At 41.7% G+C, this 15,525-nt stretch overlaps 1 protein-coding gene across 1 annotated transcript in view; it reads left to right on the top strand.

Moving 5' to 3' along the window:
• Positions 1 to 525: 525 nt before the first annotated feature.
• Positions 526 to 15,525, top strand: part of THSD4 (thrombospondin type 1 domain containing 4) — a 240,197-nt gene continuing 225,197 nt past the window's right edge. Inside the window, exon 1 of the mRNA XM_054168869.1 lies at positions 526 to 790. The gene's annotated coding sequence lies outside the window, so the exon portion shown is untranslated. The remainder of the gene's footprint in view (positions 791 to 15,525) is intronic.

Raw genomic sequence — 15,525 nt, 5'->3', positions numbered from 1 at the left:
CCAACATCTAGATACCTAATGTCATCTATCTATCATATACTACCAGCGGGCAGGACGGCTGTTAGTGGAGACTGCTCTGCGCACCGGCGGGAGGCGCGGGGCCTGTGCCGAGCCGGCTGTCACCGCAGAAGCGCGAGTGAGTGCCGGCCGTTGGGGCACAGGGCTGTCTTTGCTTCCCCGACGGTCTCTATGTGCCCTTAGTGCCAAGTGTGACCGGGCATGGGGCGGCCCGGGATTCGTTCGGCACGGTAGCACCTGCGCTGATTGCCCTGGCGCCAGATAGAGGCGGGGGTCAGCGGGGACCTGCCACCGGCCTCGCTCGTTTACGTGCATGCCCCGGCGCCGCTGGAAGGTGCGGTTCCCCTCGCTTCCCCGCCCCGAATGCTTCAGGCGGTAGCGCATCTCCGTCTTGTCGGCTTCCGCGGGGCGCCGCTGGTCGGCGCGGCCGCCAGGTGGCAGCAGTCGCGGGGCGGCGTTGTCGCTGCGCGGGAGGCCGGCGGGAGCGAGGGGAGAGGCTGTCCCTCACCCCCCGAGAACCTGCCTCGGATTCCGCGGGGCGACCTGCAGCCGCGCTTTAGAACTCCCGGCGGAGGGGCCTCCGCCTCCCATGCGCCGGAGGCCGTGCGTGTGCCAGCTCTCTCGCCCCCGCCGCACGGAGAGCGCCTCGTCGTGGGGCGTGCGGACGGGACGTGCGCCGCGAGGGACGCCGGCGCGGAGCTGCGCGGTGAGGCGAGGCAAGGCCCGGTCACCCCCGCGGAGGCAGCGCCCTGAAGAGGGAGCCCCGCGCCAGGTGGGGGGCGAGCGGGCGAACTCGGCGTCTCGCCGTGGGGAGCGGGGAGAGGGCGTGTGATCGGCGGTGCGGGCAGTGCCCCAGGGGCTCGGGGATGGCTGGGGCTGCGGGGCCGCAGTGGGGGCTTGCTCTAGTCTGGGTGTGCGTTCGGAACCCAGCCTGAGGTTCTCGCACTCTCTCCTGGCTGTGACAGAGCTTTCTGATGTGCTCTGCGAGATTCCTGCGCCGCGTGTTTCTGCCTGGTTTTGGCTGTGTGAGTAGCCATTTCGGAGCTGCTTTCCCTGCAGGCTCGGTTTCCAGGGGCTGCATCCAGAGGGTGTGTAAGGTGCTGCTCCGTTTTGCCTCGATGTCCCAGCAGCAGCAGTAACTGCACGTAGTTGGAGCTGAATCCAGCAGTTTATATGAGAGAGTAAAAGCAGAGACTAACTTTTCTCAGGAAGAATGCGTGTTGCAGTTGTTCTTGGTTTGGGCCAGATCTTTTGGTCTATTTAAATACAGTGTGCAAAGCATGAACTGTGTTGGTGTTCGGTATTTCTCTTCACGCTCTCTTGCCTGTGGCTTTGTTATACTCTCTTCTGTCCCTGAATTGTAGCAGCAGTTGAGCTCTTACTGTTCACTTGTCAGGCTACAGCTCTGTATGCCTTAGCATAGAGGAATTTGGCAATACCTTTTCTCAGCCAGCTATAACTTTACATTTTTTCAACTGTCAGTGCCCACACTTCTGTGTTTAATGATCCCTGACACACTTGCCATTAATTCGTCCAAAGGTGTGGTGGTGTTTTTTTCTTTTTTTTTTTTTTCCCCTTGGCAGAAGCATGAAAAGTTCAGAAAATCTGTCATCAGTGAGCTCCACAGGTTAATGTGTTGTGCGGAAAAACTGCTTCCTTCAAATCCACTACCTGATACCTGTCCTGATGAACTCTGCTTGTTCTCTGTTCAGGGTGCCTTTGTGCTATTTCAGGACTGTATTGTTTTCTGCTCTCCCTTATTTTCAGGTAAAGAATTCTTAGCTTTTTGGTCACTTCTTGTATGAGAATTATTTTGTGTCTCTTTCCCGTGTCATCACCTTTTTCTGTATTTTTATTGTTCTTTTATATGTTATTAATCGAGGGATCAGCAAAATTAAAGGTTACCTTCAAGATTTCAGTAAAACATGTCTGCTTGCAGAGAGGACAACTTGTAAGTTTGTTCATCAATGAGTGAATAGCCAACAGAAGTAACACAAATGTTTCTTAACTCACTGTGTGGTCATCTGTTGATAGGTCAGCATGGTTTATTTTTTAAATCATAGACTACTGTCTAAGTAACTAGTTGTTAGAAGCCCAATGCGATGCCCAGTGGACTTTTCCTATTCTGTCATTCTGCTGTGCATGTTTATTCTGTCTTCTCTGGCAAGAGCAGGAACTGAAAATAACCCAAATTTGTCCAAGTTTAGAGCTGTTTGTGGAATTGCCAGTGCACTCTTACCAACTTGATGTATCACACCGTAGCTTGCCAATTGAGGCTTCTTTTTGGTGTAAAATTAGTAGTAATCCGCTGGTTTATGTGATTTCTACCCATTTGGTATCATCAGGGGTTTACAATGAAACTTGATACTGCTGAAATCTGTTAGCTGTAATTCTTGATGATTTCTTTTCCATCATCTTTCCCCCAGGGAGTCTAGTGGGACTAGGAGGAGAGACTGCCTTCCAAGGAGAAAAGTACTGTAAAATGAGATTTTTTAGCAAAGTTAGAAATAAGAGGTGAGATGGTTTGGGTTATCATATACAAGCCTTCATACTTAGTATAAGTAGGAAGCATGGATTGTCTGTCATAATTGTGCTCTCAGCATAGCTTGTCAGGTTTTATTTAGGAGAAGGGCTCACCCAGGTCTTGCTGATGATGACTCTCATCTGAAACAGCTCCATTGGAACTGGAGGAGCAGTTTCTGATTCCTAACTCTTAACTCTCAGAAGCACTTGAAAATGTTGCATGGTGCAAGATTTCTGTCTTTTCACCCTTCATACAACAGTTTCATTCAGAGCTCCTGCAGATTTAATTGCCGGAAATTAATTAGGTTGCTGCTAGACAGTGATGAGTTTTATGACTGCAGTATTCAAACTTTGCTTTTGCTCTAGGACAAACTGAATAACACTGGTAGGCAAACATTGCCTGAAAGCAAACCAAAAATGGTCAGAATCATCTTAAAGACTCAGACTGGCCTGAGTGTGTGATTCTCTGCAAATAATGGTAGCAGAAAAGCTGTTTTCCTGCACAAGTGGTCTCAGTTCTCTGTGATGTGATATCAGATGTGTGATGGTCTGACCATTCACAGTGGCAGTTGTAGTGAAAATGGAGGTGAAGAAGTGCCAGTGAGACACTTAGCAGTAGTATTTTGTTTTTTCCCTTTTTACTTTAAAATGTAGTTTATAATCAACAGTTAAGTGCAGTCAGTGTAGAGACTTCTACATGCTTTGAGTTGTTCTGTTAGAAAACATTAAGGTTTGATGATTAAGCACTTAAAATGCCAGGAAACTCCAAAGTCAACCATGCACAAGCAATTTTAACTGTGTCCCCTGTAGTGTTGTATTATCATAACAGGCTTCAGTTGTAGAAGGTTGTTATTTTTTGCAAGTAGGAGAAAAGTAAGAGCAGAAAACAAACTGTATCAGACCAATTTCTTAAATAGTTTGGACCTTGAGAGTACCACTTCTATCATTGTAAGTAGGCAAAGCATTTTGTAGCTTTTAATTGTGAAAATCTTCCAGTGGTCATAGCACTAGCTGCAGCATACAGTCTGTGAAAGGTCTTGTTCCCTTAAGTAGGCACATCTACAGTTCCTCTTAGTTCTTTTATTTTCAGAAGCAGCTTAACCTGATATAAATGAAGTTTGGAGGACAAATCAGGTAATTGTGAAGCTAATTCAGTTATGAACATGTATGGCTTAAATAAGTGGTTGACAATAGCAGAGACAAATTCTGTAATGTAAACCAACTTGAGTTATCTTCTCCTGGAATGTTCTGTCCCACCCATTTTTCTCTTGGGGCCTTGTGAGTGTCATGTCACACATCAAATTTGTGTAGCTTCTCCCTGTAAAATTTCATGAAGATAATTTGCATGCCAAGTGTTCTATGACTAAAAAAAACCCAAACCAAAAATATATGCCAGTGGGATAATAATATCTATATATACGAGCAGAACTAAATTATGTACCATGTGCGTCATAGTTTATTATTGTGTTTCTTCAAACCATAGCTTAAGGACTTGTTTGTTGGCTATTTCACATCAGTCCTGTGCTGCTGCTCCTTGCTATCCCAGCTCAGTGTTTATTTTGGTCCTAGTTTTGGAATTTCCCTTCACAGGAAGATTCCATATTCCTTATATGGAAAAAATATATTTTAAAATTTGACTTTTTTCCCATTTGGTTCTGTAGATTCTTTACTCAGTAAGTGTAAAAACCACTGTCTCTGTTCTTTAAAGTTCTGATCTAAAGGTAAATAAGTCAAGGAAAAGGTTATCAGTAACTTCAGTGGCTTTCTGATCAAGGTGTTCTCATGTGATGTGCTCTTGTCTTTGGAAAGCATGACTGTGGTTTCAGCTGTGAAATCTTAGTGGAGTTTTAAACTACCATTTCAGTATTTCTTTCAAGTCTATCTCTTGATATTGCTGCATTCACATGTAAGGGACTGCTTCTGTATATTGCCTGGTTTTACAAGCAGACAGTGCTTTTTCTGCAGTGGAACTAGTGGTGTATCTGAACTGTGGCAAAAAGAATCGTTCTTTGCTGGTAGAATAACTGAACGGAATGCATGAATGCAGCTCTTCTCAGGCATTGGTTCATATTCCTCATTTGCATTCATCAGGTGGTGTTAAACATTAAAATTTTCAAGTATTGATATGACTGCATTCTTGGAGTTTAGCCCTGCCTGAAGTGCAGAGCCCTCTTTTTTTTTTTTTCCCAAACATATTTCCATATCATCATTTCAGTACAGCTGTCTGTGAAGGAGGAATCAAAAGGAAGTTCTGTTTCACCTGGAACAGGGAATTCCCTGTGAACTTCAGAAATGTGGATTTTGATGAACACAAATGTACAAGTTATAATTTATTTATAAAAGAAGTCATGAAGGAGGCTTTGTTAGCACGGATATATTTAATGTCTTCATGTGATTTGTGGAAAGAAAGGAGCAAGCTTCAGAGATCTGGAAATAAATTAAACTGATCAAATGGTGACATTTAGCAGATTCACAGAAGCAGTGTTTGTGGTCTAATGTCAGTTTATTAGTGTCCATTACTACCTTGTGGAGTGTTTAGAAATCAGAAGACAGATGTGCCCCAGAATCATTACATTGGCTTGCAAATCCCAAAATACTAAACTACATGTTTTTGGAGTCCTTGGAGTTTGCAGTCTTCTCTTTGTCAGTACAAGAGTCAGTAACTTGTTCTGCTGAGAGTTACGCTTCCCATGTAGTCAGTTCCTGGAACTGTGGCCTTTGGGAGTCTGACTGGGTACCAAAAAAATGATGTTTAATTTAGAGGACTTAGAAAATAAAATTCAACCCTTTGCAGAGAATCTGCTTATTCATAGCTGTGGTTCTGTATTCTCCTTCTTTTAAGATTGCCATAAACTCACAGGTTATACATAGCTATCTATGATTAAGTGTAGAGAGAAATGCAGGTCTTTAGAAAGCTACCTGGTCGGGGTTTTTTTGCTTTTTATTTTGTCTTTTTCATTTTGCTTACTTGTGTTTTGTGGTTGTTGTTGTTTTTCTTTTTTCCCCTAAACCTGAACTTCTTAAAATACTGCACTAAACAGGGGAATACTACTCCAGGTTTTGTTAAATTCAGGGGTTACTGTTGTGACAACAGAGTTGCAACTTCTGAACTTTGTCTATGCCTGAGAGTTGTATTAACAACTTCTTGTATAGGTAAGAAGTTTAGCAGAGAAACCTAGTAGTGAGCAGTGTCTTTTCAAATTTCTCTCTGTCAATACAGAAGCAGGGCTGACATGACACCTTGGATCTTGCTTGCCTGAGAAGTGGGGCAAGGTTTGTCCTTGATGAGCAAGCAGGAGAAGGCTGCTCAAAGTTAAATGTTTGTTGTAAGCCTAATGATACTGTCCATAGCATTGCATAGTAGTATGGTTTCCTGCTTTTTGCCTTCTGTGGGAATTGTGATACCCCAGTTCAAATGTTTTCTCTGCTCTTATTTTGGGAAGAGGATGGATAAAAAAGCTCCTTTAAAAAGCTCTTCTTCATTAGAGCTGCTTTGTGGTGAAAAACATTTGTTGTGCCTGGCCTTGCTGGATCAGCATTTGGATATGTGTAAGCATGGAATATTGCTCCCCCAGGACAAAAACGTCACTTAGATACTTGAATATCCTATGACTAAAATCAGTAATCCCAAATCAAGTGGATTCCCCTGGTGCTCCATTTGGATTAGCTGGAGAGAAGTGCATGGAAGGACAAACCTATCTCTAAACAGCCAATTCAGCAAAGCTGTTGACAATAATCTGAAAGTAAATGTTGACTTGGAAAGTTTTCAGATGTCCTGGATTTATTTTTAATTCCACACCCTCCCCCCCCCCCATGGTAAAGGTGATTACTGTAGTCCTGCCTTGCTAACGTCAGGCTGCTATTAGTTGGGTGTATATTATACTTTAATTTTTGTTTGGTTATTTTTACCTAAAATATGTTGTTTCTACGAAAGTAAAAAGAAGAAGTATTTTTGCTTATCAGATGGGCAAAGAAAAGCAAGAGCCTGTCCAATCCCATCCTGCATAATTACAATAAAATGACATCCCATGACACAAGCTGCCCCAAAGTGTGATAAATTATATGGAATGGATGCAATTACTTAATCTGGCAATGAAAGCTCTCTCATTTTCCTGTAGTTCCATGGAGCTGCATTCACTGTGGAAGTGAGTGTGGGACAGCAGACAAATCTCCTTGCTGATCTTCAGGGTCTGTATGTGGAATTTAAGCACTTAACTAGAACAACATAAGAATAAAGATTTAAAAGAATAGATTGTGTTAACTATTAATTGTTGATATTGTTCAGCTTTGATGGCCCAGGAAATACTATTTGTATGTTGAAACATGGTTAAGGCAGGGTGTCAGTTTTGATTTTTCCTAGAGTGCTAAATAGCTTCTTCAGGTATTGCTTGTACTTGATGATGCATATTGCACATCAAAAAGACTGTCACTGTCTTTTATTTTTTTTTCTTTCACAGTTCAGAGGTTTCCTCACATTGGCATTAAGGAGTTTGGAGTTCTTTGGTTGCCTCTCTAGCAATGTTTGCAATTTTGCAGGATCAGGTTTAGATTTATTACTTTAGCACTGCCAATGCTGAGATAATTAATCAGTTGTCATAAAGCTGTCCGTGATGCCTGTATTTGTTGCAGGCCAAATTCATCACACCAGGGCTGAATGCAGAGTAATAGCTTGACAGCATGTTTAAAATTTAACTAATAATAATTGATAATTATTTTAAAGTACAAAAAATTAATCCCTATCCAGTTTTGAATTATGAGGGCATGAAAGGACTAAAATGTCTTTGCTGTTTTCATGCTGTTAGAATTGGACAGAAAGTGATCTGACTTGTTTTGAACCATGCTGCTAGCGATTAAATGGTGATTGTTTCTACTGCTTTGAAATGGAAGAGGAGAAACTGTTTCCAAACGTAACTTGTTGGCAATTGAAGGTTCGGAAAGGTAGGCTTGGTTTGTTCCTGCTTTTTGTTTTGCTGTTTTCCTGAAGTTCTATTAGAGGGGCTTTTCAAAATTCCTGTTTACTTAGACCATACAGATTTTGTACTTAATGAAGAAACAGTGTCAAGCAGTGCTCAAAGAACGATTATATTCGAATCACATTCCTTTCAGCAAGTCTTCACCTATCTCCAACAGTGAGTACTCAAATAAAGGATTACAAGTCACCGTATAAATCCCTGCTTTTCTGACATCAAGCACTATGCACAACAGCAGCAGCAGGCTCTGATTGAAGGAAAAACAAACTTACAAAACTCAGTTGCTTTTTTTTAAAGGTCACCACTGATCTTGCATCCTCTGCCTGTGGCATAGGGACTATTTAAAGCAGCCACGGAAAGTCCAGTTTGTTATCAGCACTTTTTGATAGGCTGTGCTTGTTGCCTTGTGAATTCATGAGGCCTTTCATTTACATTTTAAGTCTCTGGTTTTCAGTTTGTAGACATGTGAAAATTTTATTTAAAGCATTAAGTGATGTCAGGTGAAGGTCAGTGCACTAGAATAACCTGCCCTCAAGCACAAATAAGTTCGGGGTCTAGTGCCAAGAGATGACCTTTGATTTCTTTTTACCTGATGCAATAAGGACCCTGTTCAGAATTCTTCATTCTCTCTTTACTTAGGCAAAGTCCCAGCCACTTGAATAGTTTGCTTGAGCCAGAATGGTTACAAAAGCTCTCTAGCATGGTATGATTATGGCAGAGGTTTCAGCATCACGGATGAGTTTGATAAACTAAATTAGATTTGACATTTATTGCGGTCAGAAAAGAGAAGTGAAAAGTGAGAATGGATTTTGTTGTGACTTGCACAGCCGCTAACTCTGAAATTACTACTGCTAAGTAGTGTTTCTAAGCTACATCTGATCAACAGAGATAGTGAGCAACGATGTTTGTGTTATAACATTTGTTATATATAGGCAGAAAATAATACTTTAATCTGAAGTCATCATCGATTTTTAGATAGAGCCAGAAGGCTGTGTGTGCTGTCAGCTGGACTTGTATCATGGCAGTCATGCTTTCCTGTCCCTGCCATCCTCCTATCCAGGTATACCACTCAGCAGTGAGATGCAGAATCACTGAAAACATCCAGTTGGGAGAGACTACAAAGACCATCCGGTCCAACCCTCTACCCAGCACTGAAGGCTCAACATTAAACCATGTCCCTAAGTGCCGGGTCCACATACTGCTTAAACACCTCCAGGACTGGTGACTCCACCACTGCCCTGGGCAGACCATTTGAGAATGCTCTCTGTGAAGAAATAGTTCCTAACATCCAGCCTGAACCTCCCCTGGCCCAGCTTGAATCCATTTTCTCTAGTCCTGTCACTTGACACCAAGGAGAAGAGCCTGGCCCCCTCCTCCCTCCAACCTCCCTTCAGTTGTAGAGAGCAATGAGGTCTCCTTCCTCTCATCCTCTTCTTCTCCCTTAGATGCTCCTTGTAGGTCATGTGCTCCAGGCCCTTCATGAGCCTCATTGCCCTTTTCTGGACATGCTCTAGTGTCCCTCCTGTAGTGAGGGGCCCAGAATGGAACACAGTATTCGAGAAGTGGCCTCACCAGTGCTGAGTACAGGGGATGATCACCTCCCTGTTCCTGCTGGCCACAGTGTTTCTAATGCAAGCCAGGATGCCATTGGCTTTCTTGGCTACCTGGGCACACTGCTGACTCACATTTAGTTGACTGTCAACCAATATCCCCAAGTCCCACTCCGAGTCACAGCTTTCCAACCACATCCCCAAGACTGTAGCTTACCATGGGGTTGTTGTGACCCAGGTAGAGGACCTGGCACTTGGCCTTGTTCAACTTCATACAGTTAACCTTGACCTGTTGGTCTAACCTGTCCACGTCCTGTTGTAAAGCTTCCCTACCCTCTAGCAGATCGACACAGCCATGCGTCTTGGTGTCATCTGCAAAGTTACTGAGGGTGCACTCAATCCTCTCATCCAGATCATTAAGATATTACAGAGGACAGGCCGCAGTGCTGAACCCTGGGGGACCCCACTAGTGATAGATTTATCTCTATTCACTACCACTCTTTGGGCCTGGCCATTCAGCCAGGTTCTAGTCCAATGCCGAGTGCACTTATCCAACCCTTGTGCCATGAGTTTCTGAAGGAGGATGCTGTGGGAGACAATGTCGAAGGCTTTACTAAGTCTAGGTAGACAACATCCATGGCACTTCCCTCATCCACTAGGGAGGTCACCTTATTATAGAAGGAGATAAGCTTAGTCAGGCAGGACCTGCCTTTCATATGCTGACTTGGCCTGATTGCCTGGTTGTCTTGTGCTGTGTGATGGCGCTCAGAGTAACAGACCTGTAGTTCCCTGGATCATCCTTCCAGCCCTTCTTGTAGATGGGCATCACACTTGCTAGCCTTCAGTAAACTGAGACTTCCCCAGCTATCCAGGGCTGTTGACAAATAATGGTTGAGTGGCTTGGTGAGCACATCAGCCAGCTCCTGAAGTACCCTTGGGTGGATCCTATCTAATCCCATAGACTTGTGCCCATTTTAGTGACACAATAGGTCATTGATCATTTCCTCCTAGAATATAGGGGCTGCTTTCTGCTCCCCATTTCTGTCTCAGAGTTCCAGTGGATGAGCCCTCAAAAAGCAACTGGTGTCACTGACAAATTTTGAGGCAAAGTAGTCATTCACTAGCTCAGCTTTTTCCTTGTCTTTGGTCTCCAGGTTCCCTCCTACATCCAGTAGTGGATGTAGATTCTCCCTAGCTCTTCTTTCACTGTTAACATACTTACAAAAGCTCTCTTAATGACACTGGCCAGATTGAGTTCTAGCTGAAGTTTGGCCTTCCTGATTTTCTCCCTACATATCCTTGCAAGAGTCTTGTACTCTTCCTGAGTTGCCTACCCCTTCTTCCATATCCAGGAGAATTTCCTTTTCTTCCCAGGTTGTCAAAATGAAGTATAATATTTTTTTCTAATCTGTTGTGCTGCAAAATGGGGTTGCAAACAAGCTAGGTTATCCTGAGTGAAGTAGTGTATGGTTAAGTGGGAAGGCAGTATGCAATCTCCTCCTTTTAGTATGCTGTGACTAACTAGTGCTGGTTTCCACTGTTTTGTTAAAAAAGGGATTTCTCTTAACCTGCCCTTCTGTGCAAGCCCATGCAGGAGTTGTAGAGAAGTATGATTTGTCTTCAACCTGTTTGGCTTTTGCAGACATGAGAGTGGATACTCATAGGCATCAGCTCGAGGAAATGAAATTACAAGTAGCCAAATTGATTCAGTTCTTTCAAAGTCCGATTAGATGGTCAAGGCTTAGACCTAGCGTCAGCCAAACCTGTCTTGAAAGAATTAGCAGATTTATTTATAGGCTGAGAAAATCTCAAGACTAGAACCTGACCTGGACAGGGTGACTGGAAGTCAAAACAGTACAGTTTTCCTGACTACTTGAGTTTTTGTGTAGCACCATTAGCAAGTGTGACAAGGGTTGTTAGTAGCTCTGTGAGGGTAGTATCTTTTATCTGTCAACCATAAACTCATTCTTCACAGACCACTGGACAGCATCTGCCAAGCTATGTATTTCCTTAGAGGGAGATTTTAATCTTCAGTGAGTGAAATGTTCCAACTCTACTGCTCAGTGATTGATAGCCTGAGATTCCTTGAATGTATGATTATCTTCATGTTTTTGTGTCATGTACTGATATCTCTTGTAGGAGCATAACAGTGTATGAAGTTTACATTAATGGATTGAAATGCTAGCTGTCATCTAGACCACCAGTGCACATGAGGCATAGCAGCAAGACAAGATTTGTAGAATGTCTAAAATCCCTGTCAAATTGATGGGTTGAGAATAATCAGCTCTCACTGCCCACCCTTAAAGGATCTTGCAATTAAGTGTTAAAATGCATGAGCCTAAACAGTTCACCAAGTGAAGGTAGGGTATATACAAGTATTAGGATATTTTGGGGAGTCTGAACTGAACCTGAATAAAATGAGGACTTCAGGAAAATTCTATTCAGTGGCTTCAGTCTCAAGGGGTAGAATTGAGGACATAAATTGTTTCTGAGTTTCTGAACCTATGAATTTGATGTTTATTCTGCTGTCATTAATCATGCTGAATCTTCATTTGTCTTTCTTAAAAAGACACAGTGGTACTGTTGTTTGACACCATTATTACCTAAAGTTGGAAAACTTATGTTTTCCTTTTAATCCCCATTAACACCATCTTCCCATAAAGAAGAGATGTGCCTCTGCAAATGTACCCCATCAAATGCTAAAGGCTTAACAGCACAGTTGGCATATGATGCTGCTATCTTCATTGCCTATCTATTCAGTATCTATGTTGTGCTGCAACCCTCATCGAAGTTTTATTGTGAGTGAAAGATAATAGAAAATGTGACATAAAACTGATCTCTGGTGCCTCCTCTGAGTTATACTTTTATTTATTGGCATGCAGAATTTAATAGTGGCAAAATTGTAAGATGACTTACTGTCATTCTTTCAGTTAGTTGTCAGAGACCTTTGATAGTCCATTGTTTAATGTTGGGTTTAAATTCTCTGGTATTCTCTTTCAAAATTAGAAAAGAAATAGTTAATTTCACAGTACTCTTGTAAGACCTCTCATTAGACCTATTATTCATCATTATGTAAAGGACATACGTACTTTGAATGGCACCTTGTCACCTGGAACACTTGATTTTCACCTCTCTATGCTACTGAATGTTGCTGAATACTCAGACCAAAAAAGTTACTCCCTGAAGCACAGTGTCCTATACTTTATTCCTTTTTTTCCCCTACATGAAAGTTATGGGCACATATTTGAAGTTGAAAATTAATTCTTAGGGTAAGTAGTTTAAAAAAAGAGAAGAAAAAAGGCTTGTGTTCCACCAGGCAGAAGTTTTCTTCATATGGCTGAAAAATAATCTTTCCTCTTTGCAAAAGGAAGGTGTCATCTAACTGCACAATAATTATGTAATAGGTGATTTTTGCTTGATGAGAAGGGTGTTTCCCAGCTGTGTTACTAAGAAATAGCTGATTATACTGCTGTTGCCTGTTCCTTCTCTTGTACATATGCCTTCAATTACATTTGCTGAAATATTTGTTTTCTATGACCTTTGCAAATAGGACATGTTATAACTCTTTGAGTGAGGCTGGTGAGCCTTTGATTTTCATGCAAAAGACAGTAGGGTCTCAGAATTATCATCTGTCTACCTCTTGATGTAAACGCCAATTAAGTGCTGTTGCAAGCTGATGTTTTGACGAAACTCAGGCTAAGATAGGTAGAAAGAAGTTTCCTTTGATTTCAGAGAGGGAATTTGTGTTCCAAATACAGGTGAATTGGTGCTTATAAAGATGTCAGGCATTTCCATCTGTCTTTTTAGGCTGTTAACGAGGGGTTTTCTCTTCTTTTTCTTTTCCTTTTCTTTTTCTCTGTATCTTTGAATATCAATAATGAGATTAATGTTGACCATGAAATTGTGTCTTTAATATATAGCATGCCCCCCTTAATATATAGCGTTCAGTCTCTTCTGCATCATTGGTTTGGAATATTCAGGTTGTAACAAAGAAGTTCTTTAAAAGGACAGCAAATTTTATAAAAGTATATGGTATGTGTTTTGTGAGAAGAGGTGATGGTTTGTAATACACAGAGCTGTGATAAGGAGCACCTTTTATAGCTTTCAAATACTGAAACTAGTGGAACATTCAGTTCCCTGGGCTGTTAATTATGGGACAGTGTCATGGGTTGAGTTTTAGTCTGCTGCTATTCATACCATCCTGCCTCTTGCCAGCTTCAAAATAAAGTGCTGGCTGGAGCAAAGTATTATGGGGCTTGAAGTTCAGATTGTAACATGAGAGGATTACTTGTTCTTGTTGCTGCTTTAGGGTTGTGAGTTTTTTTGGGGCACTGGCTCTTTTCCACAGGGATGATGGCTAGATGAGTGGGAGTGGGGTAGCCGCTGGTTTTCTTTTATGCTGTTTAGGTTTTTCTCTCTCTCCCTCCCTCCCATCCTCCCATATTTTGCTGTGCTTTTTCTGCAAATAGGATAAGCTAAAGTAATCATGCATAGTATTATTAGATTATTAGCTAAGATAATTTTTCATTTTTGTTATCTCATTTATTCACTAAACTCTTACCTCTTTATCTCAACCCTGAGTTTTGTGTGGTACTTTTCCCCCACTTCTTTGTTGGGGGAGCAGGCAGGTTAACTTCTTGTTTTGATTTAAACCATTTACAGACAGGTTGGTTTTAATGGTTGTGTGCAATGGTTATCAGGGGATCTGTGAGCAAAATCTGCAACTACATTTACATGACACAAGTAGAATATCCTAATTGAATATCGAGTAAGTACTTTCATATGGGAGCAGAATTCCTCAGATCTTTACATACTTATCTTATGGTCTATCCAGTTTATTCTGCAGCAGTGATTCAGATCAGCTATGAGGAGTTGGAATTCCTTAAATCATTAAATTGGCTGCTGTAGAAGACAACACAGATTCAAGAACTGAAAGTTGCACTTGGATTTGTGATTTCCTCATTTAAAAATGAGCTTGTCCATCTACAGTGTCATCATAAGAAATCATTCTTGTAAAAGTGGTAGTTACTAAGCATAGTGTAAAAAACAATGCCAGGTATTTGACCAAAATTGCACAGCCTGTCAATTTGAAATCTTGAAATGAAGTTAAAATGGATTTGCAACAGTTTCCAAATAGTTAGACCCCAAGATTCTCTGTCAGTTTGGAGAGATAGATGATCTCATTTCTGTGATTCATTTTACCTTTTACATAATTGTGCTCTGCCTGGAAACCACACAGGAGAACTTTAAATGCAATTACGTGTTTGTAAGGATTGGCTAATGCTTTCAAAAGGTGAAAGAGGGGGCAAAATCAGACTAAAAATGGCAGTTTTGGTGCAGCCTGAATATTGAGAAACATTCATCTTTCTGTGTTATTATTTCAAATACTGGCTTAAAATTTTCTGACACTTGACTCGACTTTATGGTTTTCTGATGTGTGTGGTTTGTTGCTTGTTGTTTAAATTGGCTAAAGCTGCTCTCCACCTAAACTACCTTTGCTGGATTTGGGGGTTATAAAACACATCAGGATTACTAATTAACTTAGCACTACAACCACAGCATGCTTCCTTTGCAATTGATCTCCGTTAACTGTGTCATAATTCATGCCACAACAACACACCTAATTTGATTATAAAACCTATTACTATGATGTTAAATCCATACATACACTTATTAGTGAGTTTAAGAGGTCTTTAGTGAATTTTAGATGGGGTTCATTATAAAATGTCACTTTTATGATATTTGTATTACTAGTGCACATTCAGCAAATATATACCCAAACAAGGGTTAAGAAAAACGAAATCTAGGAGAAAAAAAACCCAACAAATGCTACTAGTCATATGCAATGATTGCAGCTTTCAACCTATAAAGAAGCAATTTCTTGCTTGTCCCTTTTACTCACAGGATTAATGTCACAATCCTTGTTACATTTTTAGTTAAATTATATGTACTTCAACAAAGACTAAAGCAAAATTGTTTGAATTATGGCACCATCCATCATTAGATTTTTACAAGCCAAAATTGCTTTTTGTGAATGGGAGTTTTGGGTCATCATGGGTATGGTAACTGCTGGATTTCACCAACTTTGTCTCCTAGATTTTCAGAGGACAATAAAATATGGAATTGAATGTCAGCTGATCAGGTTACATGTTCTCCACTGAATTTCAAAGGAAGGAGCTGAAGTGTAGAAACACAGCTTTGTGGAACCGCAGGCACCTTCACCTAGTTCAGGCCCGCAGGCCACGGCTGAGGCGCGGCCCTGAGGCCCCAGGGAGTGCCTCTCCTCTCGGTGAGTCAGGGCTGCCTGTCGCCGGCTCTGACTCACCACCGCGCTGTTATGCAAAACCAGATGATTCCAGAGGCTTTGTTCAAGAGACAGTTAGTAGTTGCACCTGTGAATGTAAGAGGCTTGATCCTGGCTTTGTGTCTATTGTTTATGGAGTATAATTACAGAACTGGGGAGG

The sequence above is a fragment of the Dryobates pubescens genome, chromosome 17, assembly GCF_014839835.1.
Source record: "Dryobates pubescens isolate bDryPub1 chromosome 17, bDryPub1.pri, whole genome shotgun sequence".
In the NCBI taxonomy this organism is placed as follows: domain Eukaryota; kingdom Metazoa; phylum Chordata; class Aves; order Piciformes; family Picidae; genus Dryobates; species Dryobates pubescens.
This window is presented reverse-complemented; position numbering and strand designations above follow the sequence as displayed.